This window comes from Aethalodelphis obliquidens, unplaced genomic scaffold (assembly GCF_003676395.1).
Source record: "Aethalodelphis obliquidens isolate GAN/ISIS:26980383/991018 unplaced genomic scaffold, ASM367639v1 scaffold25, whole genome shotgun sequence".
Classification (NCBI taxonomy): Eukaryota; Metazoa; Chordata; class Mammalia; order Artiodactyla; family Delphinidae; genus Aethalodelphis; species Aethalodelphis obliquidens.
The window spans coordinates 14,674,617-14,702,416 of record NW_020837969.1 but is presented as its reverse complement, the minus strand read 5'-3'; the positions used below and the strand labels follow the sequence as shown (position 1 = coordinate 14,702,416).

Here is a 27,800-nt window from a genome sequence, read left to right as displayed (position 1 = left end):
ACCTTTTAAAATTCTGTTTCCACTTTCTTTTCAATCTTTTCTGATTTCTTTGTCATCTTCAGCTATATTCCCTGGAAGATTCAGAAAGAGAAAAAACAGAAGGATGAGCAAGATAATTAAAAAGAAAGTATGTGTAGTAGAGATAGGAGTTGGTTACAGGGTAAATTTTACGTAATTAATAAGTTGACCATATGTGTATTGATATTTTACCATATCTCCAGCACCATGCTATGCCCTAAAAACGGCACTGATTTCAGCAGATTAAATCTATTTTGTAGTGAGGATATATACGGTTTGCCCTAAATAACTTCTGGAATCAACTAGGGCATTAGTTAATTAATCAGAGCCTATGAATAATTATATAATAAAAAGTATATTTAGTGCCACATCATCTTGTATAGACACGTCTTATCATGTAATAATAGTTCAATTATAATTCAAAAAAGGGAGAAAGCCACAATTAGCTGGATTCACCTTGATGAAGGAAATAAGAATTCATTTGGCCTTGATAGACTGTTTACATACATAGAGAAAGAAGTGGGGAGGAGGGTCTTTGAGGTCTACAAAGAAATGGAGTCAAAAGTGAGCATCTCAGCTGAGAAGACAATTCAGTTTCTACTGGAGAAACAGGATTTTGCACATGCATTGTATAGTTATGGAAAATCAGGTCACGAGGATCAGTCAGAGGTCCATATCAAGGACCCAAATATGCCTTCCAAAGCAGGCAAGACTTTCTAAGTTACATGGCCGATTAGGCATTTGCAGGTGCCCTCTGTTGCACTAGGGCCTCAATGATATAAAAGCTCAGAAGTACAATAAGGAATAAACTTAAACTATGATAAACAAAGATGCAATTGAGGGTCAACCATAATGAGTGACCTCAACGGATTTCGGAAGTTGTTGAGGGGCAGGGTGTGCACAGCCTACTCTACTGCTGTGCCGCTGAGAGGCTGGAGAGCAGGGGAGGAGTCAGTCCCCCCATGAGGCTCTGATGGGGCGCCAGGCTCCAGTCTGCAGGGACTGCTGAGAGCTGAGGTTGTCGTTGTGCAGCTGAAGAGAGTGAGATGAACTGAATCAGCACTTAACATCACTCCATCCTTATCCAAAATGGAAAGCAAATAAAAGCTGACATCACCCCAGTGTCAAAGCCTAGAAGTTCTTCTCTAGAGAAACAGAAAATGTTTCCGGAAAGCTGCAGCTCCCAACACGGATGCTGACATTCCAGAGTAAATCTCTCTTTGTTCTGCTATTGGGGGATTTGAAGTCTGACAGCTAGCTCCTTGTCCACTTACTGGAAAGAAGCTTTACTAATCAGCATGACATCAGCTCTGTTCATATATCCCGTCATATTTTTGAGTCAGGCAGGAGACCTGGCTAGAAAAGAGCCACAAGTGAAATTCCCACCAGATTCCCACCTGCGCATTTGAGTGTGAGTTCCACAGCAGTTATGTGGAGCTGCTTGTGAGCATCTCAGCAACATCACTGCTTCTCTTTATGCACAGGCGGGAAGCCTGGAAAAGTACATTTCCTAGACTGACTCAGTGGGAGGCACCTGCACAAGATCTGGAAGGCACAAGAGAACAAGTCATGGCTTCCGCAGACAGCGGAGGTGAGTGTTTGCCAACACCACTCACAGGTCCTCTTGTGAGTCACTCACTGCTCTGGTCCCTGTACTTGCTCATTTTCTGAAGACCAGGAACAACTTTCTGGACCTAAAACACCACCAGTGCTTCCTATGGTTTTGTAAACCTCTAATTTCCTGTGTTCAGTTACTTCTTGTTTCTCTTTTTCTGAATGAAATTTGTCCTATTCAGAGATATATATGAAGAGACTCATGTACTACTTTTACTTTTATACATAAAAGTAAAATAAATTTAAAAAATCAACATGAAAGAATAGCTGGCACTAGAGTTAAGAGAGCTAATTTAGAGAAGAGAAGAAGATACCGGGAAAAAATAACTAAAAAAATTGGATTCCTCTTCTTAGACAAATTTTACAATAAAATACATCCTTGAAACAAAACAAGATATCATAAAAAGTAAATGGAGAATAAAAGATATTTAAATATAATAGCTGAAGTAAATGACTCAACAGAAAGATTTACAAAACAAATGTGAAGAAATCTAAACTAAAAAGCTTAAAGACAGCAAGATTCAAAGATACAAAAGAAAACAGAAAAAAATTTAAAAGAAATTATCAAAGAAATGATAAAAGAGAAAAGTCCAAAATCTAAACAAATGCTCTAGGAGATTTTGAGGGTTTTGGTGGGGTTTTTTTACACTTGATCTTGATCACCTAAAGGTTATTTTCATTCCTTAAACAAGTAATCTCCTTACCCCATCATTAAGACCCATTATTCCCAGTACATTTGTTTTTCAATTTCAGCAAAAATTTAGTGTCTTAACACCTCTGCTGTCTTATCCAGTCTAGATTCCCTGTGATCACATCACATCAAGCATTCACTTAGCAAGGGACCTTTCATGTCCCTTTTTCCTTTTGTACCATTCACTGGGACCAAATCACGACCTTGGACCAACCCAAGAAATTTCCTTCTGTTCCTACGCCATGTTGGGGAAGAAACCACGCAATCAAATAGATGCAGTGTAGTAGTACACCAGAGCAGATCATTCTTTTCCTGAGAGCTAATGATTAAATATTCATAAATCTTGCAAGTCAGTTGCTAAACCATTGACATCACCCACGTTGGGAATGTTTATACCAACAAAACTGGCAAATGCCACAAATCAGGGCATTTCATTTTTTTCCAAGGAGCCAATTTACAGCCCACCACTGCCACATTTCTGCTCTCCAAACCCACCTGGGCCCTCATCTCTCCAGATAATCCTTTTCAGTTTCATCATCAACTTTCCACTCCATTCTCCATGAATTATTTTTCAAAACTCCATTCTCCTCAAACGTCTCACTCTAAACTTCTTTCACTCTGGTCACATTTCCTAATGAAAATAATTACACCAGTCCCTGATTCTCTCAGTGTCCTGACACTCCTACCCCACAGTTTCCCCACATTCTTCTATTCTAACCTTTTCCTTCTTCCTTCTTGTTACAAAGTTTTCCCCTTTCACCTGGATCTCATCCCCTTTTGCCTCCTGAGAAACTTTTGTTCAACTATCTCTTTTTTTTCCTGTGTATATATTAGTTTCTTCTCATTAGATTGTCAACATTCTCAAATTTCTCTAATTAGAAAAACAATATCCCTTAGCCCCCCTGCATCCATCTCCAACTACTATACTCTCCTTCTTGATCTTAGGACCAAACCAGGCTTTCTGAAGGGCACCTCTCCATCCGCTGTGTCTGCTACGGTAGCTCTGGAGCCAGACAGCTGCAGGTGAGATTCAGTGTCTATCTCTTACTATTTCTGCTGCCTTAGACAAGTGACTCAAGCTCTCTGTGCCTCAGCTTCCTCATCTGGCAACTAGGGAATACTGTCATACTTATCTTAATAAAGGGGTTGATACAGCTAAAGTACTTAGGTAAGTTCCAGACACATAGCAAATAGAAACTGTCAGTTAGGCACTATGAACCATTGTTTCTACTCACCTCACTGCCCTCCAGCCCCCAGGTCATCAGCGATCCTCACGTTGCTAAGTCTAATGCACATATTTCAGTCTTTATGTTTTCAAACTTTTCGGCAGCATTTGACCTTGAATCCTTGGGTAATTCCCCCTTCCCTTTGGTTCCCTGCCACACCACCTTCATTATCTTCTAACCACACACACTATGTTCTCCCCATTCTAAAAGGCTAGTGTATCTGATTACGCCATGTTTTTCCTTGACCCTGTGCTCCTTGAAAATGTCCTAAGTCAACTGGCTCACAAAAAATATTTTTGAGAATTTTATCATTATTATTATGAATAACAATTACTGTCAATAGATAGAGATAGGTGAGTGACAGAGAACAGGTTCGAACCAATCCTTACTATGGGTTGTGTAAGCTAAATCCCAGTTTCCCGTCCTGCTTGGTGTCACTATACTATTCGTAAAAGGTTCATTGGCAGGAAAGTGACATGTTACAGGTAACATCCAGTTCATATTATAGTTTGTATCCTCTTAAATAATAGTCAGACACAGAATCATTCATGAGTCAGGCCTCAGGCCTCATCCCTAAGGGATCAGGTAATGTGGATTGCATCATACCTATACCCATGTTCTTACAAGGATGGAAATGTCTCCAACATACTTTTGCCCATCCATACTTCCTGAACACCACTATTTTCACCCAGGCAAGCTTCTTTCTAACACCCACTATGTTATCCTGCACACCTCTGATTTCACCAGTGAAAACTCATTTCTAAGGTTAATTATGCAAAGTAACAAGCCCCTCAGTTGTTGATGGGAGATAACCAAGCTGAAACACTTGTAGGAGCTGCTTGTGAAGAATGACCTTCCTCATCAGCTGAACACCCCCTGAGGTGTGTGTTCCTGATTAGAGCAACTGGCTGTCCCATCTAACATGGAGAATATCTCACCAGATGCAGGGAGGTTTTGTAACGTAAATCATAAGCATCATAACGGGTCTCGTCATACCCTTTCCCAAAGCGAACCATTCTTCTTCCTGCACCTCCCTCAGCCCCTCTTCTCCTGGAGAAATTCCATAAGTATCCCAGATCGCTATTTAACGTGACTTCCTCTGGGATGCCTCCCCATCTCCAAAGAAGCCTGGTAAGTGCCTCAACTGTGAGCTCTGCTCCACTCTGCTGTGGCGTTGTTGCATTTTATTGAAATTGTTTATATACTTATCTTTTTTTCTCTTTAAAACTCTACATTCCTAATAGCTAGCATTTATTGAGCCCTGTGTGTCCAGCACTGTGTTCATTCATTTACACGTGTTCATTTACTTACTTCTTAAAATTGTATTATAATGTAAATCCTATTATTATTGTCCACATCCTTATTTTTTTATTGAGGTATAATTGATGAGTAAAAATTGTATATATTTAGGGTGAAAAAAAAAACCCTCTACATTCCTTAAGAGCAGAGACTGGGTCACTGATTTTCTGTTTATTCCCAGGGGACCGCCACACGCCGGGTGCCATGTAGGTGCTAAGTGAGTGATCTTAGAATCGATGAAAGGGAACAAGCCTAATAGCTTATATTGGAAACTGCTATTTTATTCACAATTATCAAACATTTTGAATGCCTATGATGCAAAACGACATGTACGATGATCTGGCAATGTGAAGAGATATAAGTCAGGAGCCCCAATCTTCTGAATTCACATTCTAGTTAGTTAGAGAGATACACAAAATAGGCAATGGTAATAGAACATGGATAAAGATGCATATCCCCACTTTCAGGGGCAAAAACTGACTGTCAAGTCAATCAGGGTAGTACCATCCTCTTGCTCTTAAGATTGATTCCCTTATCCGGCCTAAGGCAGTAAGTTCTGACGTTACCCTGGTCACACCTTGCTTTAGAAAAGCGCACATGACACATTTTAGGCCCAGTGAGACACAAGGCGAGTTTGCCTGGGATTTCTGAGAAAGAAATCTGACTCTTTTAGAGCTTTCAGGAGAAACATTTCCTCTTCCAGTATGTGTGATGTACCCATAAAAGCCTGGAACTGCAGCATTTTGCTGTTAAGGAGGCAGTGAGTCTTATAAAAATCTAACACAATAAAAGGCAAAGGGGAGAGACAGAAAGAACCAGTTCCTTTGTACACAATGATGTGCTGCTGAATCAAACCCGCCCTGAAGCTGTGTCTCATATAGGCTTTCCATCGTAACTGAATTTTCCCTTATCTCAGTTTTCTCCCTACTTTCTATTATTTATATTTGAAAACCATTAATTATAAGTGTGAAAACAGGACACAGAATCCAGATTCCAAGATTTGTATTTAATTTACTCCTCAGTATGCACTGGATAATAAAGCTGCCATTTTGACCAGTATGGCTAGTCACTTAAATTAGACTAATTAAAATAAATACACTCAGATACTAGAGGTCTGGTGGAATTAATCAAACCACCTGTAGTTTTGGCATCAGGTGAACACTCAACCTGGTTTGAACTACCAGGTATTTGCTTATTAGATATTTAATTGTAGAAGAAAAAGAATTGGGGGGAGAGAAAGATGATAGCACATGAATCTTAAGGAGAAGACTGAAATGGAATAACCAACCTTCAAAGGCAGAATGCTGCCTTCTGTAAGAAAGAAGTCCTGTACAATTCATAGAATGGAACAGAAAAAAATGCAAGAATAACTATAAAATCACTGCAAGATGATTAGGAGCGAAATTTTTTTAAGGCAGGATTCTAACATATCTACTACAGAGTGACCTATCCTCCAGTGCATGAGGTTTAGCTGAATTCCTTATACGACTGGAGGTCAAATAAAATGTATTTTTCAAGTGCTTTGAGAAGTCATCCTTATGCTTGTTTGGAAAATTGAGCACAGCAACAGCATTCAGAAGTAAATCCCAGCCCTACAACCTGCATAGAAAGAAGGTATAAACTGAATCTTATTATTTCTGCTGCTTCTCTGTTTCCTACACAATCCAAGGTAACTGAAAAGAATATTTAACTCTTACAGATCATCAGTTTATTTCAAGAAATTTCCAGAATATTTTGTACGTGATCATTTTAGAACATTCCTGTCTGACAATTTCTCTTTCCATAAAAAATGCCTGATTTTACAGCCTCCGTTCAAAGTGTTGAAAGGATTATTCTTATGCACTAAATCCCACTGCCAACCACACTTGGTCTGTTACCCTAGCAAGCCGCGTAGGTACAATGTGAAATAAGGCCAGTGAATGCCATAAAGAGCTCGTAAGTTATGGCAAAGAAAAAAATGAGGGGTTCACATAAAAGAAGACAGAGAATAGTCTTAAAGCAGGGTTCCTCAATCTCTGAACTATTAACACTTTGGGTCACTATTAACATTTTTTGTTGTGGGCGGTTGCCCTGTGCATTATGGGTTATTTAACAGCATCTCTGGCCTTCACCATTTAGATGCCAGTAGCCCCCAGTTGTGACAATCGAAAACATCTCCAGGCATAGCCAAAAGGCCCCTCTCCTGGTTGAGAACCACTGGTTTAAGTAAAATCATTTTCAAATGAAATGATGGTAAGCTGGTGCTTCATGAGCATTATCTAATTTTTACAGGGCCTTGAAAAGCAGATACTATTAGTTCATCTTAAATGGAAATGGAATTAGTGTGAGATGGAGCAAACAATGACCCAAGGCCCAACAACGGTCCTGGATTCAAATGCTGAATGTGTCTGGTACTGTTCTAGGCCCTGGACATTGAACAGTGACCAAGACATAATTTTTGTCCTCAAGAAGCTTCTAGTGCTTTGGCTCCTGGCTGACGGGTGGAATGGAGACAGTGCTATGGGAAGCCATCTGAGACTCTTCATGCAGCCTTGGAACTGGGAGGAGAAGTGGTCAGAGGAAACTTTCTGGAGAAAGACCTGAGGGGTGAAATGGGATTAGCCAGATTAAGGAAGGTCAAGATGGGCTTTGGAGGCCAAAGCAGAGAAAAGCATTCCAAGAAGTGCAAACAGGATTTACAAATGCCAGGAGTTAAAAGAGAACGTGGCACGGTTCAGCATGGCTGAAGAAGGGGATGGGGAAGAAATGACAGTACTCCTCCAAGTGTCTTAGAGCAAAATGATGAGCCGGAAATAAGATCAGTTATTTTCTACGATCCTTATCACATGTTGGAAAAAGCTTACCTGTGCTTCCAAGGAAATCCTGGTCTACACATATGGATCAGCCATGGTGTTGGTTTGATAATAGAATTAGTGCTGTGTTCTTGACTAAGCATTAAAAACGAAATAAAAACACTAGAATGGGATCATCTCAACCTGTTGAAAATAGAAAATAGTAGAAACTCAGTAGGCATTAATGTTATTTATTTAATTTTATTCGTGTTATTACTTATCTCCATATAGCTTGGAACTTTTCTTTTCCAGAATATTCTCACACACATCTAGTAAAAATATACATGATTTCATCAAACTTCAGAGGCTGTCTAAACTGTGCTGCTCATAGTATTGAGCAAGAGGCACCTCAGAGGTCTACTCAGAGCCGAAGGGAATCGGATTTCCAGAAGCTTCTGTCACCCAGAGCTAGTTTAGGGGAACTGTACTGAGAAAGCAGACGTGTGAAACAAGTCCAAGAGTAGACAGTTATTTACAGCGTGCTTCAATTCACTTCAAGACATTGTGTGTGTGCTTCATGAGCATATTTATATATTATATTTAAATTAATTTCCTCCCAATGAATGTAAAGAAAACATTTAACTGGGTCTCAAGATGTAAGAGAGCCAAACCTTCTCTTTGGTGTTTTTTCACTGTCTTCAACTTGTATTTTTAAGCTATGAACTTCATCGTTACACCTACTGGATTTAGGAGACTAAGGTGTCGTGTGGCTTAAAAAAAGCACTGGCACCACAGTCAAGAGATCTGGGTCTCTCGATATTTTATAAATAGCATGATTGACACTGTGTTACCATAGATAAGTCACATGAATGGATCGACGTACGTCCTGACAACTTCACCAGGTTGTCGTGGGGATAAAAATAATGAAATCCTATGCAAGTGCTTTAAAAAGTGAGATGAGTAATGAAAATATTTTGGGGTGTGATGTGTGCATTTTATGGCTCCCAAATTCTAAGCGACTACATTTTTAAATGTTTGAAAGCTTCCCTTTGCCTCCACGAAAGAGAGAGAAGAACCACAGGAATAGGACTTTTGATGACCTTAGAACAAACCCAGTCTCTGCTAGATTTCCGTGGATTCCTTCATCAACCTCCTTCTCAGGCACCGGCACCATTTTTTCCCTAATGCCCCATCCCCAGCCATCCTCCTTTCTCTCTACAAGATCGCTATCATTATAATGTCAATAGATACAGTTTCTTCCGTATTTAAAAAAAATAAAATGCATCCCAAACCCTTCTTTGACTTCACTTTCCTCTTCAGCTACCACCTATTTTTTCTCCTTCACAGCTAAATATCTTTTAAAAGTTACTTATACACTCTTTCCTCTTCTTCCATTAGTGTGTCAATCCACTCCAATCTGCAGTCTGTCCCTAGGTTTCCTAGCATTCATGTCACTAACTACTGAGGGCGTTTTCACTCCTCAGCTCACCGCGCCTGCCACTCATTCAACACTGCTGCCCCTCCTGTTCCGGAAAAGCTCTCTTCCCTGTGGTCCATTAGGCTTTCCTCCCCTCTCTCCACCTCTCTGCATGTTCTGCTCCCCTCGCTGAGTCTTGCAGCTCCTCCTCTGTACTGGATCACTAATGTTTGGAATTCATCAAGAGTCTTTCCTTAACCTGATTCTATTTTTATCATACAATTTTTCCCAAATAGGTATCATTTGTGGTTACAGTTGCAACAAGCATTGTGGCAGAGCTCAGTGACCCCCGTAGATGCTTTCTTCTCTCCCACAGCAGCCTAGGAGAGAGAATTCCCTTGTAACACTAGCCTCAGTTTGCAATTATATCTCTCAGTCCCCCGCTGATGAACAACTGTGCTCCCCATTCTAGTCCAAAACTAATGGGAGAAGAAACCATATCTGTTTTACTCACTTTTAAATTCCCAACGCCTAGCAGAGTTCTTGCCACATAATGGGCACTTAATAAAAATGCATTAACTGAGTGATTAAGGGACTGAATGTAGAAATGAAGGAATGGTTTAATTATTATGGATTGTAGGCTACAGTGGGACACCCAATGCTTTCTCTATTTCTCTGATTATAAAAACAATGCATGTTCCCTCAACGTATTCAGGTCTCTATTTATATGTCACCTTTGGGAGAGGTCTTCATTGATTGCCCTAGCTAAAAATTTCCCTTTTTCATCATCTGCTCTCTCCTTAGACCCTGCTTTATTTTTTTGTAGAACTTAACACTATCTGACATAATTGTGTGTGTGTGTGTGTGTGTGTGTGTGTGTGTGTGTGTGTGTAAGTATTTATTTTCTGTATCCCCAGACTAATCAAGTGGTGAAGGGGAAGGGGATGATGGCAGCAGTATGCCCTAGGAAGAAAGAGTATTTTATCACTGACATTGTTTAGAATTGAGTGATATTAAAAAATGACTGACTTTTGGTGGGTTATTTTTTTTTAGTTCTCTACAGACAGTGCACCCTTTATTACCTGCATTCATGATGGACCGCTCCCTCTGTTACACCCTTAGTGCACCAACGTAAACCACACTAGAACAGAGATGGCTTTTGGTTTTTTTCATGGATCTTTCCCATGTTAGATAAATGAAAGGTCAGTATAAGCATTTTGGAAAATAAATATTAACATTAAAAAATAGACAAAAATAGCCACTCATAATCCCTTCATTGAAAGGTTTAAATGGGTTTTTTAAACACTTTAACATGTTTTCTTCCACTTTTTCCTATGTATTTTTTAACATAACTAAGAGCATGAAATGTACTCACATACCTGCAATTTAATTTTTTTTCCTTAATAATTTTCAAGTAGTTAAGTGAACACAATCTGAAAGCAAACAGCCGCAGTTCCAATCCCTAATCAGACACTTACAGTCCTGTGAGCTCTTAAGTCACATACTTAACATCTTTGAGCCTCAGCTTCCTGATTTTAAAAATAGACTAATCACATAACTGCCTCTTTGGGTTGTTACAAAGATTAAGTGAGGTCATCTATGTGCCTGGTTTGTGGTAAGTGAATGTTAGTTTGGGGATGTGCAGCCTCTAGAATGGTCGGCAGTGATCCTAGCCTCTGGGCATTTGCATCCTTGTGTCATCTCCTGCCTTTGAGTTTGGACTGTGACTCAGTGCTGGAGAAATGACAAGTGAGGCACAGCCAGAGAACAGAATATGGCAAAAGTAATAGGGATGTCACTTCTGAGAACTGGTTACAAAGAGACTGTGGCTTCTGTCTCGTACACCCTCTCTTGCTCTCTCCTTAAACTCCAAGGGAAGCCTGCTGTCACAGGTGAGCTGTCCTAGGAAGAGGTTCTTTGTGGCAAGGAGCTGCCAACAGCCAGCAAGAAACTGAATTCTGACCACAGCAGGAATGAGCTTGGAAATGAATTCTCCCCTGTTGAACCATCACGTGAGACCACAGTCACAGTCCAAATGGTTTACAACATTGTCAGAGACCTCGAAGCAGTGGCATTCAGATAAACCTTGCCTGGATTCCTGATCCACATAAACTAAGATATTTTAAAAATGTCTGTTGACTTAAAATAATTTCTGCATTTTGGAGTAAGGTGTTATGTAGCTTTCATGAATGGGCAATTTCAGATATTGCAGAGTGTGGAGAGTTCTCTGGAATGTAATACTTTTCTTTCCCAGCAAGTTTTTGAAAAAGAGATATGAAACAGGACTGGGAAATGGGAAATGAATATACCTTTTCTTTCTATTAGTAAAAGTTAAGCTTCGCTATGTGGCTTAGTGTGATAGCCAGATAATCTTTCTAACTGGATCTCAGAGGCAGGCAGACTTAGAAGCCTGCCTTGGACAGCACTGGGTGAAAGAGCCTTTCTCATGTGTCTGGAAAGAACAGAATCTAGAGAAAGAGTCTGTTACTGGGGAGAAACAGAAAGAAGTCTTCTTCCAGCAGCCAGATACCCAAAGGAAAAAAGGGTAGAGCAGATCATGTCCAGTTTTGCATCCGAAATTTACCAGTTATTCCAGGGGCAGCATGAGTAATGGCACAGAGTAAACCCAGGAGGCGACTACCATGGAGTTCCCTGCACCTAGAGGGAACTTAATCAGTATTGGTTAAGTAGTACTCCCTAATTTTAACCTTTACAAACTACTTATGACTATCACTGTAATAGTTGTATCATATTCATCATGTGGTTATATTCCAATTTATTAAACTAATCACAACTTGTTAGAAATTTAGATTATTTCTAGTTTTTAGTGTTATAAGTATTGCTGATGTGAATGTCTTTCTCCTTATTTCTTCAGCATAACTCCCCAAAAAGACAGTTGCTAACTCAAAGTTTATGAGCGTTTACATGTATATTGTTAAATTGGTCTCAAAGGTCTGATTAATTTCCACTCCCTTCAGCAGAGTATAAAAATGTGCTGACACTTGAAGCCTTGGATTTTAGACTTTATTTAATAATCTGTGCTAATTTATAAGTGAATCATATCTTGTCCTTACTTGAATTTACAATTCCTTGATTATTAGTAAGGTTGAAGACTTTTCACTGTTAATCGGCCATTTGTATTTCCTTTCCTCTAAATTATCTGTGTGTCTGGTGCTCGTGGATCTGCTGGCGTCATCTACCTCTGTCCTTAGGGCAGACACTCAATTGCCTCTCTTCTGGAGCAGTGTGATCCCACAGAGAAAAGGGCCTGGGAAAATGCACTAAATGTTTTGGATTATTCTTAACATTTCTATAATTCCCTTTTTTTAAACAATTTTTCTAGAGTGTTTCATACTCTATTATGGCTCCTAATAACACTGAATGTAGCATGATACATATCAGGTTTTGTTCCAAGGGCTTTGTATAGATTAATGCACTGAATCCTCACACTGACCCTATGAAGTAGCTACTATTTTTTTTTAATAAACAAATTTATTTATTTATTTGTTTATTTTTGGCTGCATTGGGTCTTCGTAGCTGAGAGGAAGCTAAGGAGAAAAAGTACTGAGTATCTGTTTTGCCCCAGGTAAAACAGATAACAGGTGGCAGAGCTGGAATCTAAACTCAAGAGCTTCCATGCCAGGGTTCATGAGCTTATCCACTAATCCACCCAGTACAACACCTTGGTTAATCCTACAGGATAGTGGACTCAATTTTTCCTAACAAGTCATCCTCAATAAATAACGTGTTTGCACATTAAAATGATAAGGATTCTACCTCACTCTGATAAGGTTTTAATAATAAAGTGATTGTTTTCAAAATTGAAGAGCTTCTATTTACAATAGCCAGGACATGGAAGCAACCTAAGTGTCCATCGACAGATGAATGGATAAAGAAGCTGTGGCACATATATACAATGGAATATTACTCAGCCATAAAAAGAAACGAAATTGAGTTAACTGTAGTGAGGTGGATGGACCTAGAGTCTGTCATACAGAGTGAAGTAAGTCAGAAAGAGAAAAACAGATACCGTATGCTAACACATATATATGGAATCTAAAAAAAAAAATGGTTCTGAAGAACCTAGGGGCAGGAAAGGAATAAAGACACAGACGTAGAGAACGGACTTGAGGACATGGGAAGGGGAAGGGTAAGCTGGGACGAAGAGAGAGAGTGGCATGGACATATATACACTACCAAATGTAAAACAGTTAGTGGGAAGCAGCCACATAGCACAGGGAGATCAGCTTGGTGCTTTGTGACCACTTAGAGGGGTGGGAAAGGGAGGGTGGGAGGGAGGCTCAAGAGGGAGGGGATATGGGGATATATGTATACGTATAGCTGATTCACTTTGTTATAAAGCAGAAACTAACACACCATTGTAAAGCAATTATATTCCAATAAAGATGTTAAAAAAAATTGAAGAGCTTTATTTCTTTCTGATTATAAACGATGTGTATATTTTGATGTTTAAAGTGTTCAGGGAGTGCAAAAAGAAAAATTATATAAGTTCATCCTCCAGAAGCAGAAAAAGTACAGTGTAAAAAAATGAGAGTAATTTGAAATTCTATTTTCATATTGTTGCAACAAAATCTGATGGGGTTTAAAAGCATAAAATCCTACTTGCTGTAAAAGATTTTCACACCATCCTTTGACTATATATATTACACTGTAACATTTAGATGTTACCAAAGAAACATATATATTGGGGGAAATTTAATTATTTAGGTACAACCATCTTAAATTCAATTATAGAAAGGAGATTTCACTTAATTAAAGAGATGAAACAAAGCATTTAAAAACAGCCCAGATAATCTAGGATATTTGTGTTGCTTCCTGTAATCCTATTTCCCCTTCTATTTAGAACACTAATTTGTTCCATTTACAAGAAAGAACTTACCACACATTTAAGTTAATCAAACTTACATAGTAAATCACGGGTGAATACAATTTAGGTGTACACTGATCCCTGAAGCAATGCTATTAAAAACTGATGATTTCCACTTTACTGAATGCTCTAAAAATTATGACAAATATTTAAAATCAATTAAGATTGATTTCTGGTTAATGGGACTATTCAAAAATCATACAATCCAAAAACTAAAAGGATAAGCACACTGTTCACATTTATTTAATTTTAAAAATTTAAACAATAATTTTTAAAGTCTAAAATAGTCTTTACTCGAAAACCCTTTTAAACTAAACATTGATTATTCTTCTAAAATCATTAATTATCTCATGCCTTAATTGTCAGTGTTACAAAGTGGGAATTGAGCCCAAATATATATTTTCTGGTCCTAAATTAGTAGCTATTTCACCTGTTTCAAAATACTGTGAAAAATTACACTTCACAATGTAGGGACATAATATATTCAAGGCAAGCACCATATCTTTATCCTCTTGTGTAACAATACACCTGGTTCATAGCAGATATGCAACCTATAATTGTTGCTATGTTTTCTATTTAAAGGTAACTATATTATATCTGGAATATTTTCTGTTTCATATCAGTATATCACTAAACTTCTCTTTCACTAGGTGTTCAAAATGCACAGCCTTAAGAAAAACAAAAAATATGATCAACTATTTTGGTAGCAATCAAATGATTCCTCTGTACTTGACCTCTTTTGACTCTCTTTGATTAAAAATCAGATATTTGATTGGACTTAAACTGTAGGGTTTTTTCCTTTCTCTGTTTTTATTTTCTCTATCTTCCGTCCAATGTGGTTAAGTACTGAGCTATAATAGAGTTGCACGATACAGAAAAAAGGACAGAACTAAGGTATATCCTAACTTTACCTCTTACTAACATGTAACTCTGAGCAAATTTCCCATTTGCAAAATAATAGGATCTAATATTATTTCCTCATAACACCACCTAACAAAATCATGATACTATGTATCGTCATAATATTTAATAGCTGCCACAGTCCTTGTCTATTTTTAGGGATTGTGTAATATCTTTTCAACGTTATTTTTATTTCTAATTATTCAAGGTAATCAAAGATGTGCTTTTTTTGAAAATAAACTTCCACCAAAAAAAGAAAAATTCTAAAAATGTGGATGGGAAAAACCTATAAAGATAAACATTTTGGAAAAGTTCACAAAGAGTTGAAATGTTCCAAATAGATGACATGATGATGAGATATTAGGTGACAGTGAGTAAGTCCCATTTTTTCTATTTCTGGTTTTGTTCAGGGCCAGCCAGGGAAAACGAGGGAATCAACAGCTCACGTGATCTTACACTGCCTACCTCTGTCGCTGGGACAGAAGGCCCTTTGATACGTCTCTCGTTACTTAGAGAAACTGGGTGCGCTCTAGTCAGTGTTAGGCTAGGCTGTAACATGGTGTGGGGAGGGGCTCATCCTGGCATCGGGATGCTTTGGATTGTCTCGTCAGCCCAGCAGCCATGGAGGACATTCTGTGCTGAAGCCTGGACCATGGTGCCTCAGAGCAGCTATGCCCAGCCTATGCTGTGGATAATCACAGACTCCATTCCTTCTCTGATGGTTGGCCTTCTGTCACATCTACACAGAGTGTTGCTTAGTGTTGGTGTTGAAACCAAGTTGTATAAGCCCTAAGACTCACTGATTTTTTTTAAAACTGGCTGTGCACATTGACATGAATCAGAATACTTTGCTGGGCAACAACAAAAAACCCCCTGGCCAATATATACGTTTTACCAACTTACAAACTAAATTGATGATTTTTTTCCCTTAAAAAAATAATAAAACCAGAAAATAATGCAAGCAGAAGCAAAACTATATGTGTTCTAAAACTATTAGTCAGTTATAAAAATACTGTTCAAAATGAAGCCAGACTAAACCCATGCTTTATTAAGTAGAAGTTCCTCAGTAACCCAGCTGCCTCCAAATGGAATTCTGTCATGCACCCCTTCCGAGCTCTCCACGCTCAAAGACTGAAAACTCATCAAAGTCTGATGGGATTGACCTCTCCACCATGAAATCTTGTATAATGTTCTCAACTGCAATTCTCTCTCCCATCTGGGAACTTATTAAAACATATTATCAAGACTTCTTGTGACAATCTTTATTAAAACAATATTAACAAGGCATGTGCATTTACAATCCCTAAATCCCTACTAGGTACAGCGTTCATCTGAAAATACCAGAATGCCCTACCAACAGTCCTGAAACAAGAGAAGCTTCCCTCCACCAAACAGCAATTCCAGAAGTGGACAGCTGCTGGGATCTTGCCTGACATTGCCTTCTCAGTGACTGGATAGGGGAGCAACCCTAAGCACCGAGTTTTCATGCAATAGTGTGCAAAGGCACTCAGCAGGGGACAGCATGGAAGAGAGAGTCTCCTTGCCCCTTTGTATCTTTGTAGGGAGGCCCTAGAAGTCTTCCTCTTTTATCTCTTTGCCCAGTGGAGGTCATGCCTACTTCTGGAACATACCTCTGTACCTTAAGATCAAAGTACTTGAACCAAATCAGGGTTCTGGTGAGAAAGAAGGTCAGAGGTAGGGTACTTTTGGATAGGCAATATACTGTACCTAATTTAGATCAACATATGTAATACAACAAACCTATAAGATAAGGGAAGATTTTGATTTTTTTAACAACAGCAACAGCAAAAATCCCTGACGTTCAAATACAGTAAGTAACTTGTCCTAGACCATACGACTAGACAGGAGTGAAACAGGACTGAAATTCAAGTTTCACTCGCTCTAAATATTAGTTTCATTCTTAAGTTCATCTATTACTTCCCCCTTTTTTTTTTTTTTTTTTTTGCGGTACGCGGGCCTCTCACTGTTGTGGCCTCTCCCGTTGCGGAGCACAGGCTCCAGACACACAGGCTCAGTGGCCATGGTTCATGGGCCCCGCCGCTCCGCGGCATGTGGGATCTTCCCGGACCGGGGCACGAACCCGTGTCTCCTGCATCGGCAGGCGGACTCTCAACTGCTGCGCCACCAGGGAAGCCCTATTACTTCCCCTTTTGACTGTTAAATAATTTAACTGGAGTATGTTTGTTTCAGCTTTGTATGTGTACAAATTTATTGTATAAAAAATAACTCCCTCAACTCTATTCGGTAAGATATTAATTTCTATAAAGATATTGAAAGACTTAAGCAGAATTTACAATAGAAAGAGGATGGAACATCAAGAACTAGTAAAGTTGAATATGGAGTAGGTAGGGAGCCATGGGACTTACTGTATTTTAAAATACAAAGCTAGCTACTAGTTATATGGCAAGAAAATTATTGCTACTAATAACGAATGACAGTAAGACACCAGCAGTTAGAGATCCTACAAATAGTCTTTTCTGTTAGCTTAATGATGTAGGAAACAAGATATTATTTATTCTAGTTTTGCTATTGGCTTCTACATTTTACTAGCGAATTGTCTTAACAGACTTTAGGATCACTCGTGATAATCTAAATGGCGGTAAGAGACATCAACATTTACCTAAGATAGTGGGTGACCCAGAGACATTTTACAATATAATGTTTTTGAGGCAGACTTGTTTTGCTTATACTAGTGTTAAAATGAGTTTGCTATTTTTAAGCACATTTCAGCTGGTCTAAATACAGAAGAGTCCCCGAAGGAAGCCATATTTAAATTAACTCTCCTCGGTATAGTTTTAAATTCTCACATTGACTGATTTTGCAATTTTTCTCACTGCCTGGTAAGGGCAAGTAATTTTGTACATTAAAATACGATGTTTGAAATTGGCACCGCTCTTAGTTACTGTAAGGATTTACCCAACAATTATTTGTGCAATTATTTGTATTTTTTAAAATAAAATATCTTTCTGTTGAAGGAGCACTTGTGACGTAGACTTCCATCATTAGAATTAATTAAACATCAAGAAAAATCAGTGTGCATTCACAAAGAATCAGTGTTGTTTTTCACTTCCATAAAGTCTCATGTTCAAAGCTAGGATTTATGTAGAATTTCATTTAGAAATATATCTATTATCACTGTGTTTCTAACTTGAAACTGAACATACCGCTTCAGGCTGCAACATCTTACACCTACACATTACAGCTGCCTTAGTTCTCTCATCTCTATTTCACTCTCTTCTTACCTTTAATTAAAATGCATTAAAGAAAGAAAAAAGAAACAAATGGTTGTAGAAAGTAGCATTTAAATGGGAACGATTTCTCTAAATACTGCTGTTTAGGCAATATACGGCATGGTGTGCAGCTTCATCGAGTACACACAAGATAACATAAATATTACTGATTATGATGTTGGATGGAGTGAAAAGGACTCTTCCTGGGATCTGACTTCCAGATGGAACTTTTCAACATGTGAGCTATAGCATCTCCTGAATCTTTCACTTTTTGAAATCATTTGTGTTTTCATAAAATTTACAAATGAGTATAACTTGTTACTTTTCTATTGCTGCTGTAGAAAGTTACTGCAAATTTAGTGGTTTAAATAATACAAATGTATCATGTTAGAGTTCTAGAGGTCAGAAGTCTGAAATGGTCCCTCTGGGCTAAAGATAAGGCAGTGGAAGGATTTCATTCCTTTCTGGAAGCTCTGGAGGACCATCTGTTTCCTTGCTTTTCCAGCTTCTAGAAGCGGCCCTTACACCTCGGCTCAGAACTAACTCCCTTCCATCCTCAAAGCAAGTGGCAGCCAGGCAAGTCACATCCGATTCCTCTGACACTGACTCTTCTGCTTTCCTCTTCTGCATTTAAGGACCTTGGTGATTACATGGAGCCCATCTGAGCAATCCAGGATCATCTTTCTATCTTAAAATCAGCAGATTAGCAAATATAATTTCATCTGCTACCTTAATTCCCATTGGCCATGTAATTTAACATAGTCAAAGGTTGCAAGGATTAGAACAGGGACATTTTTTAGAGACCGTTTTTCTGCCCACCGCAAATATAAACAGATACACCCCACTCTAATAAATTAGAGGTATAAATGTTCAGTACTCCAACATTTTCACTCATAGATTAGACATATTTAAAGATCTATAAATGATGCATATTTGAACACGTATATAATCTATGTATAGAAATAAATATCACTTTTTATAATAAATATACTGGCATATTGATAAATATCCCTAAATAAAACAAGTCACGTGTTATATGCACAATAGTAAATCTAAGCTCTTTGCTTCACTTCCCTGGTTTTTGCCTTGGCTCTTGTATCATACTTTATCAACCTACTTGTTCTAACGAGGGGTTGACCATCAACCTCTCTTTCAAAAAACAAAGGCATATAATCACATTTGTACACGTACAAACCCACTTACAAGCACACACCCACACACCTAATCAGGTTTCTGAATCAATCCCATCTGAGGGAGGGAAAGTTTTTTCATCCTGATTTCCAGGGGTTCACCTTTTAGTTGCTGCTATTAAATCCACTCCCATGTTGCTTCCTGGACTGAAGCCATTCTAATCCCAGTGATGCCTAATTCTGGTAAGAAGGTTATGGTTATACCTGCACATCAAAGTCTGAGTCCCTATGTCCCTTCAGTATAGGCACACACCGCGCATCCGGGTTCACCTTTCAGTATAGGTTCACACTCTGAGGAATCGTACAGCCTACCTCATATTCTGATTCTAGGAGGATCCTAAAATCCTGACTGCACGTTGACTACATTGGTTTCAGAATGTAAGATCTCGCACACTCAAATTAATTTGTGGCATGGCTATTGAGCAGAAAATCGTATTTATTACACAATGAGTTTTGTTCTATTGGGAATGGAAGAGGAGTTACACTGGCAGAATTCACTGTGTCTTAAATAAGTAACATGCTCAACCTAAAACAGCTGAAGAATGTTGAGCTTCTTAGGCAGCTAAATTCTCTAAAAATTTTATTCTTTGAGACATTAAATCACTGCAATAAATATTTACTAAACACATATTGTATACCAGGCTTAGCTCTAGGCACATGGGATACATGAGTGTACAAAAGAAAAAACGACCCCTGTCTAACATGTGTCATGTTGCAGAGCAGAGCAGTGCATTCAGGAAACCTCACATAAAGGGCTTTGTCATCATAATCCACAGTGCAGGAAGGAGGCAAAGGCAGGCTGCCTTTCTCATGGTCTGGCTCTTCCCTAGGCTTGCTTCTCTTTCAACTTGTATTTTATAATTTACCTTTTTCTGTGTTCTTTCATTATAACTTACCCATCACTAGAATGTAAGCTCCAAGAAGGCAGGAAATTTTATCCATGCTGGTCACAGCTGCATCTTCATGGCTCAGAACAGTGCCTGGCACACAGTAGGTTCTCAAGAATTTATTTGTGGAATGAGTGAATAAATAGGCGAACTTTGCCTTTTGGTCCACTCCCGGCTGCTCTCCTCCTTGGCTCCTGTGTCACACTTTATCCAGTTTCTGTGGTCTAAGTCTTCATTGGCAGATGCTGAACAAAGGAAAGGGAGTACTAGTATTTTTCACCTTTAGCTCTCATAGCCTTTGTTTCTTCACCTGTACAATGAGGGTGATAAAGGTTTTATTACTTATCTACTGCTGTGTAATAAATGAACCCCAAATTTAGTGGCTTAAAACAATAACAACAAAAGTGTATTATTCCACATAATTTTTATGGGCCAGGAATCTGGGAGTGGCTTAGGTGGGTTCCTAGAACCAGGGTCTACTAGTCAAGGTCTCTCATGAAGTTGCAGTCAGGAAATTGGCCAGCACTGTAGTCATCAGAGGCTTACCTGGGGCTGAAGGGTTATTTCTTGGGTGGCTCACTGGCAAGTTAATGCAGGTTGTTGATAGGAAGTCTCAGTTCCTCAATTTGTGGTCCTTTTCATAGCAATACCTAAGGGGCCTAATGACATGGAGAGATGGCTTCCCTCCGAGAGTGACCCAAGAGTAAGCAAGGCAGAATCCACATGGCTTGTGTGATCCAGCCTCGGAAATCACACACCATCCTTTCTACAATATTCTACTTAGTTACATGGGTCAGCCCTGTTCACTGTAAGAGGAGAGTACACAAAGGCACAAATACCAGGGGGCGAGGATCATGGGGGATCATCATCTTCAAGTCTGGCCACCAGAAGATACCTGACAAGATGGTGGTGGCATTTAAATAAGTCGCACATGTAAAGCACCTGGCATGGTGCCAAGCGCACGGTAACTAGGAAATGTCGGTTCTACTTGGTTGCTCAGGCTTCATGAGCTTTTTTCTTTTTTTTTTTTAATCGTGGTAGATTATCGCTCAGTGCTTTCTGTAGATGTCTGCCTTTGTCTATGGAATTCGTATCTCTTTCTCATCTATTCATTCATTCAACAAGTCTGCTGTCCTCAAATACTATAAACCTGTGACAAGCTTATCCACCTGAATTATACATTTTTGGCACTAACCACTTGGTGAAATATGACCCAAAATGGCTGGTCTGCCACTGTGGTATTAGAATGTGCTATTTCCTGGCACCTGTGCAATGATATTATCTCCCGGATTTCCAGGTTACACCTGGTGTCTGTCAGTGGTAAGTAAGTTGGTTATCTTCTCCAACCCGCTCTGATAACTTTGACCCTTTCAACATTACCTTCTATGCTTCCAACCTTTCTACACACAGAGAAAAATCTATCACGGCCTCAGCTTGGGTGTCATGAAAGCAGACTGCTGTGGTCTGAGTAATACAGAGCTGTGCAGAAATAAAAGGGATAAGCAAGCAGATGAGAACAAGTCTTTGACAGATGACTGAAGACCAAGCTGAGAAGAGAGAAAAAAAATCCTTCTAAAATGAACTTTTCATCAAACCTGAGAACAATTAGCGGGTGAAGAAGAAATTTTGTAAACCTCATTCCTCTTGATTCTTTTCAAATCATAAGCTGTTTATGAGTGCTCGCCCATAAGCATTATTTTGCACATTTGAAGAAACTAATCATAAGCTTCCCCCGAAGCCAGCACCTGCTCAATTCTGTATTGCTAGCAAGGGTGTCACAGGAGTAGAGGCCTCACTCCAGGGAGTTAGCAGCAGATTAAACTTCAGCCGGAATGTTGGGAGAAGCTGGTATGCTGAGTCAATACCAAGTACCAGGTTTAATTTGATGTTTTCCATGCACGATGAAAATTGCGGGTTTTTTCTAACTGTAGAACTATTGCCTCTTCTGCTTTCTTTTATCGGTTCCCTGTAGAGCGTGTGTTATGCTCTGATATTTGAAATTGATCGTGCAGGTTCTATTTCGAGGGTGATAATAAACCTGGTACAAAAGCTGGGGTTAGTGAAGGTGACTATTAACCTTTCTTCTAATACAGTCAATCGATTTTGCCTTGTGGCAACAACAGATTCCCAGTATGATCTGCTGATGTCTTCAATTTAAATATCACCTATAGATGAAGAATTAGAAATGGAAGAGAAATAGTTGTCTGAATTTTTGCAGGGAGAGCTAAAAAAGAGTTACCCCTCATTGTGTCCAGACTATTATAAATTTTGCCACTAAGGAATTCATAGGCAAATTAAAACCCTTTATTATCTGCCATGTATAGAACATCACATTTCTCATTTACTTATGAAGGTAAAGATCAACATACTAAAAAACTTTAAGCAATTTTAAGATCAAAATGATTCTTGCCATTGTGTGGCAAAAAGAAGTTTTGTAATTAGATAAACCAGACTTACTGTGCTGTTTTGGGGAGGTAACTTAATTTGAGCCTCAGTTTCTCTATCTGCTAAGAGAACAAAGAATTCCTGCATATTAGTTCTGTGAAGGTCAAATTATTTATCATCTGCAGCACCTAGAAGAATACTAGGTGGTTGTTGAATAAAACGTGAGTTCTCTTCTCTCTTTCTCGGAATGGTTTTTACAACATATGTACAGTTTTTCAATTTGTTTTCCATTTCTGAGTCTAAAGAATCTCAGGTTTTATCCTCATTTGCTACAACAGATTTCTTTCAGATAATGCACTGGCAAGGTGACAGATTAGTTACCCAGTGTTTGATTGGGAAACACATCTCTGAACTTCTTACTGTCATCTTAAAATGTGGGTGTAGATTGGATTACAACTGGTTTGGCATTATAAAAATATATATGACAATTATAGTTGCTCTACATGGGAGCTTTTACTGGTGCCTTGTGACCTGTTTACTATTTCAGGTTGAAGTCCAATAAATTTCATTTTTGTAATAAAAACAGTCTTCATTTCCAAATGATTAGCCAGCTAGAAAAACTATAAACCTCTTAACTCAAGACTTGGGTAAGAAAGAGATTTGATGCTCCTTGTAAATTCTCCATTGCAAACAAAATCAACATTTGTGTGATATAAGAATCACATCTTGGGACTTCCCTGGTGGTCCAATGGTTAAGACTCTGCACTTCCACTGCAGGGGGCACAGGTTCGATTCCTGGTCAGGGAACTAAGATCCTGCTCGCCAGGCAGCGCGGCCTAAAAAAAGGAAGAAAAAAAGATTAAAAAAAAGAATCACGTCTTGACCAATTATCGATCATTACATACATGGCTTTAAATTTCTAAAGTTAGGATTATAAAGATATCCAACAAGGACCAAATGTGAACATGACACACGAGGGTAGCCTGACCTTAGAGCTACTTAGGAATTACTGTGTAAAGGGAACTTTGATTTCATGGGTTGAGAATAAGTATGCATCTTGATAGCTTAAAGCAACATTACAAAAGTGGACCCATGCTGTATCAGTATACTTACTCTTTTGTCCACGTAGAAAACCAAACCTCTTATTGTTTATATCACACCTTTTGGGGGGTAGGAGGAGGAAAAGCAATTTATTTAAGAAATTAAAAAAACAACATTGAAAACAACTCGAAGCCCCAGGAAGCTAAAGGACATGGTAATAATTGTGCCTTCAGAATGAGGTAGCAAGAGCTGTATGTTTTACTGAAAATGACTGAGTTGGATAACAGTTGTAAAAAGACTCAAGTGTTTGAACATTTTACTACCTTAAACATGGGAAAGACAAACCCAATTAGGTTTTTCCTGAAAAATCTCTCTTGTGCTAAAGAAATTAATACACATCCAAGGCTATGGCATATGTATATTGTATTTGGAAGTATCCTGTTGTGTTTAATGCAAATTCTTAAAGTAATACATTCAAGGCATTGCATGCATCTCACCCATGGTGTAAATCTGGATTAAGCAACAAAACAGAAGGCCTGCTTTGTTCATGACATGAAACATATAATTTAACAGTCAATGAGTAAAAACTGCTAATGGACTCAACTCGGTAAAATGTCGTTTTACACTAACCCTTAGTCAGTCTCCCTGAGTTTGCTGTGCCTATGAATGCCTGGAAGGGGATGGAAAACCATGGCCTTCCTCGGCATGGAGAGCTGACAGGGGTTTGACTTCCTGATCAGCTCATTTTGTAATATTCCTTTCTCCTTCGATTTTCTGTCTTTCATGTTCTAAAACACTTTTTCTCTCTACCTATAGAATTTCATTACTAAAAGGTAACTTGATAGTACGTTTCTTGAAGGAATGGTTTGGGGGGCTACAGGCAGTTAGGAAAATGTTTGTGTAAACATTTTGTTTTCTTACCAGAAACTGGTTTGACAACTTAAGTCTGGCTGTGTTGTAGGCAGATTTTATAAACTCAGGGTTGGGACTGCTAGAGAGGCCAATTTTATTGCTTTGGCCTTAGTTCTGGAAAGGATTATTTAGATTTTTTTTTTATTAGTATTGCCTGAAAATTTCACAATCCTCTAGGAGTTAAGTACATGGACTCTGATTTTACATGAGCCAGACCTGACTCTGACTCCTGATTCCGGCACTGCTTATGTGACCTCAGCCACCTTCCCTCTTTAAGCCCTAGTTTCCTCATCTGGAAAATGACATCATAATAGTATCTATTCCTCATGTTTTGAGGATTAGATTGGGTTTCCTTATGCAGTACAAAGCACATGTGATTACTGCATATTAAGTTTGCAGAACTTTTTAGCTTTTTTTACGTTTATTCTCTGTAGATGTCGGTTTCGCTCAGTTCCTTCCTGAAGAGCTCTGAGCAGCTTTCTTGCCTCATCAGTCTTACTCTGTGAAAACCACTCTTCCAGGTACACAACAAAAGAGATCTGTGACTTTCCAGAGCTCCCTCTCTAGTGGGGGTAAATAAGCACAAAAATAGCTTCAAAACAACAGTGTAGATGATAACCGTTAGAGCAGAAATATAAAATTGTTAACTTTAGGAGTACAGGAAGAAGACCCGGCTGTATAATTTTCGAGTCCAGTGCAAAATGAGAATGCAGAGGCCTTTGTTCAAATTTCAAACAGCAAGAGCAGAGCATGAAGCCAAGCACTGACCACTTCTGAGCTTGGGGCCCTGTGTGACTGTGTTTGTCCCACACCTATGCATCTGGTCCTGACTGGATGGGCATATTCATTTCAAGCAAGAAAATTAGAGATCTATTTGTTGAAAGATCTAGCAGCTCAACTAGACCTTGAAGAATGGAAAGAACTTTGAAGAATGGGTAGAAGAGTCTGGGCAAAAGAGAAAATTTGTGTCAAGCCCCCATGGAATTAAAAATAGTTAGTTTTTTTTTTTTTTTTTTAAGAAAATAAGACTTATTGGGGAAAAGGAAAAGTGATTTGTCAATAGGAAAGGAAGGGAGACGGGGAGATAGTAGAACTAAGTTTGAATTTTCTGCTAAGAATAAAGTAATCCAAAGGATTTTGAGAATAGATACAAGAGCAGATCAATTTAGGAATATGTCTCTGGTGGCAGAAAAACAGAAGAATTGATTTTATGAAGGAAGTATAGGCAGTAGGAACTTTGCAGGTGAAAGTGACAAATTCCTTAACGGGGAAGTGGCAACGATTCTTCCGTTTCTTTCTGTTTTTCTGTAGTCTGATGTATGCTCTTTTCTTCTCCCACACGAAGCAACGATCTGTTTCTGTGTTGAGGACATCTTCAATTATACAGTGCAGGCCAAAGAAAAACATAATGGAATTTTAACCAGATTGCTTTTTCTCTGTAGACAGATTTTCAGGAACATCTCCATTCTGGTTATAGAAGGAGAGCTTGAAAACACCACAATGTGCATTAAAAACCTATCACCTTTTCTTGGCCTTTCAAACAGAAGTGTATTCCAGAAACACCATGTCATTTTGTATTCCAGGCAATGCTTTTAAGACAACATGGGTAAACCCTTGCCCTAGCCGTTGCTGAATAGAAGTGCAAGTCTGTGCACGTTTGTGTGTCTGCCTCTCATCCTGACTGTCTTCAACAGTGGGGAATTAAAATCTTTTTCCTTCCTTTTCTGTTTTTTTTTGTAATAACTCAGCCTCGAGTCAGAGGTACATGTTCAGCCTCCCCAAAGTGCTGCTGTCATATAGAAGGAGTTCCTTAATTTATCATGTCTTAAGGAAAGCTAAAAAGTTCAGGACGACAAGGACAGGATCAGCCATCCTCAGAGTGGTGAATGCACATGGGGGGCTGTAGTTCAGTATCTACAAAACACAGGGAATACAATCTTATCCACATTGCAGATTCCACTGAAACGGGAGAAAAGGGTGAATATACATTAATGTCAATGGAAATTATTAAAACTAATTACAAATTTTAAGGAAGAACTCTAAGGTAAAAATTCAGAAATCGTTTTTTTCTTTTGCTCCTCCATTAAACTTTTACTATCTCTGTTAAACTGGGCAAATGACCTGTCTCTCCAAGCCTCAGATTGCTTACCTGTGAAAGGAATAGGTACTTGCTAAGGTCTCTTCAGCATTAGAACATAAGCTTTGACATTCTCTGGCTCAGTGAATCTCCGTCTCGGATGCCTCTGTAGCGGGTAAGAGGGAAGGGGTCACATTCCTGCCCAAATATGTGCCCACAAAACGCCCATACCCTTGAGTGCAGCACTTACCTCTCTAAATGTCTATATTTCTTAAACAAGGGTAGTTACCCTTGTTATTTTCTCCAGGATAATGTGCAGATTACAGGCAATAATTAACATTCTTCTAGCCATGTGCAGCCAGTTTAGGATTGAGTCAGCAGCTGCCGGTCAAGCTCAATCAGACTGGGGGGCGGGGAAGGGGGCAGTGGGAGGGGAATGCATATTCAGAGACATCATTAGAAGCATGCATTTACAGGGCTCTAAGAATGGGGCTGAGCAGCCCTTTGAATTAGAATTTCCTCTGTAGGTCTATTTCATAATTCCAACCAGACTTGAATACTGTTTCTTCATTTTAGTTGCTTTTTAAAAACTCTGACCCTTCACTTTTTGCATCTCTAATGTGCTACACACACATATACACACGTATATACACACACACATACTAAAAGAATGTCTGATAGTTGCGCTGAAGTAATTTTGCTATTTGGAACATGCACAGCAGTAGGAGCTAAGCGGAGTGACCCTTGGGAAATCTCTATTGTCTGGAGTCTGGATTGTCGGGAAAGAGCTACATCAAAATCCCATATTATGCCAGATAGTGAGGTGAGTAATGTGGTGGGGAATCTCAGATGGTCCAGGAAACAAACCTTTGTCCAGTGACCACAGCTGTAAGAGGCGTGGGTTGTGAGAGTGTGAGTATGAGAGAGCTATAGGCGTTTACTGCTTTCCTGGAGAAGGGCTATGGGGTGAGGACGGGCAGTTTCCTTAGAGCATTTTCCACTCAGTAAATGGAGAATTTACTTTTAGACTTTTAGAAAATACCTCCAAGTAGGTACCAAGAATAACTCCAAACTTCTGTTGTTGAGCTGCAGGAACAGAGCAAGAAGTTGTTTTGTTAAGGGGCAAGAAGACTGTAACTAATTGTTTAAAAATGCTAATAACCATGAGGCCAGTGATTCAACGTCTTTAGATTTTTTAGTCACTGGAATACGGGAGTGCAGATATCTACTGAT

The 27,800-nt window shown here is 38.9% G+C and overlaps 1 long non-coding RNA gene and 1 other non-coding gene across 3 annotated transcripts; one reads left to right on the top strand and one right to left on the bottom strand.

Annotated features, from left to right (window-relative positions):
* On the bottom strand, positions 1-26,510 carry LOC113628781 (uncharacterized). Of its 2 annotated transcripts, XR_003436242.1 has the most exons (4): positions 20,699-26,510; positions 20,162-20,397; positions 7,692-7,823; positions 1-71 (listed from the first exon to the last, which is right to left on the bottom strand). It is a non-coding gene; the product is annotated as an uncharacterized LOC113628781 (long non-coding RNA). The 2 variants fall into 2 exon arrangements; XR_003436241.1 differs by having other exon boundaries at positions 20,162-26,510.
* Positions 23,272-23,344, top strand: TRNAG-UCC (transfer RNA glycine (anticodon UCC)). The gene has a single exon. It is a non-coding gene; the product is annotated as a tRNA-Gly (tRNA).
* Positions 26,511-27,800: the final 1,290 nt, after the last annotated feature.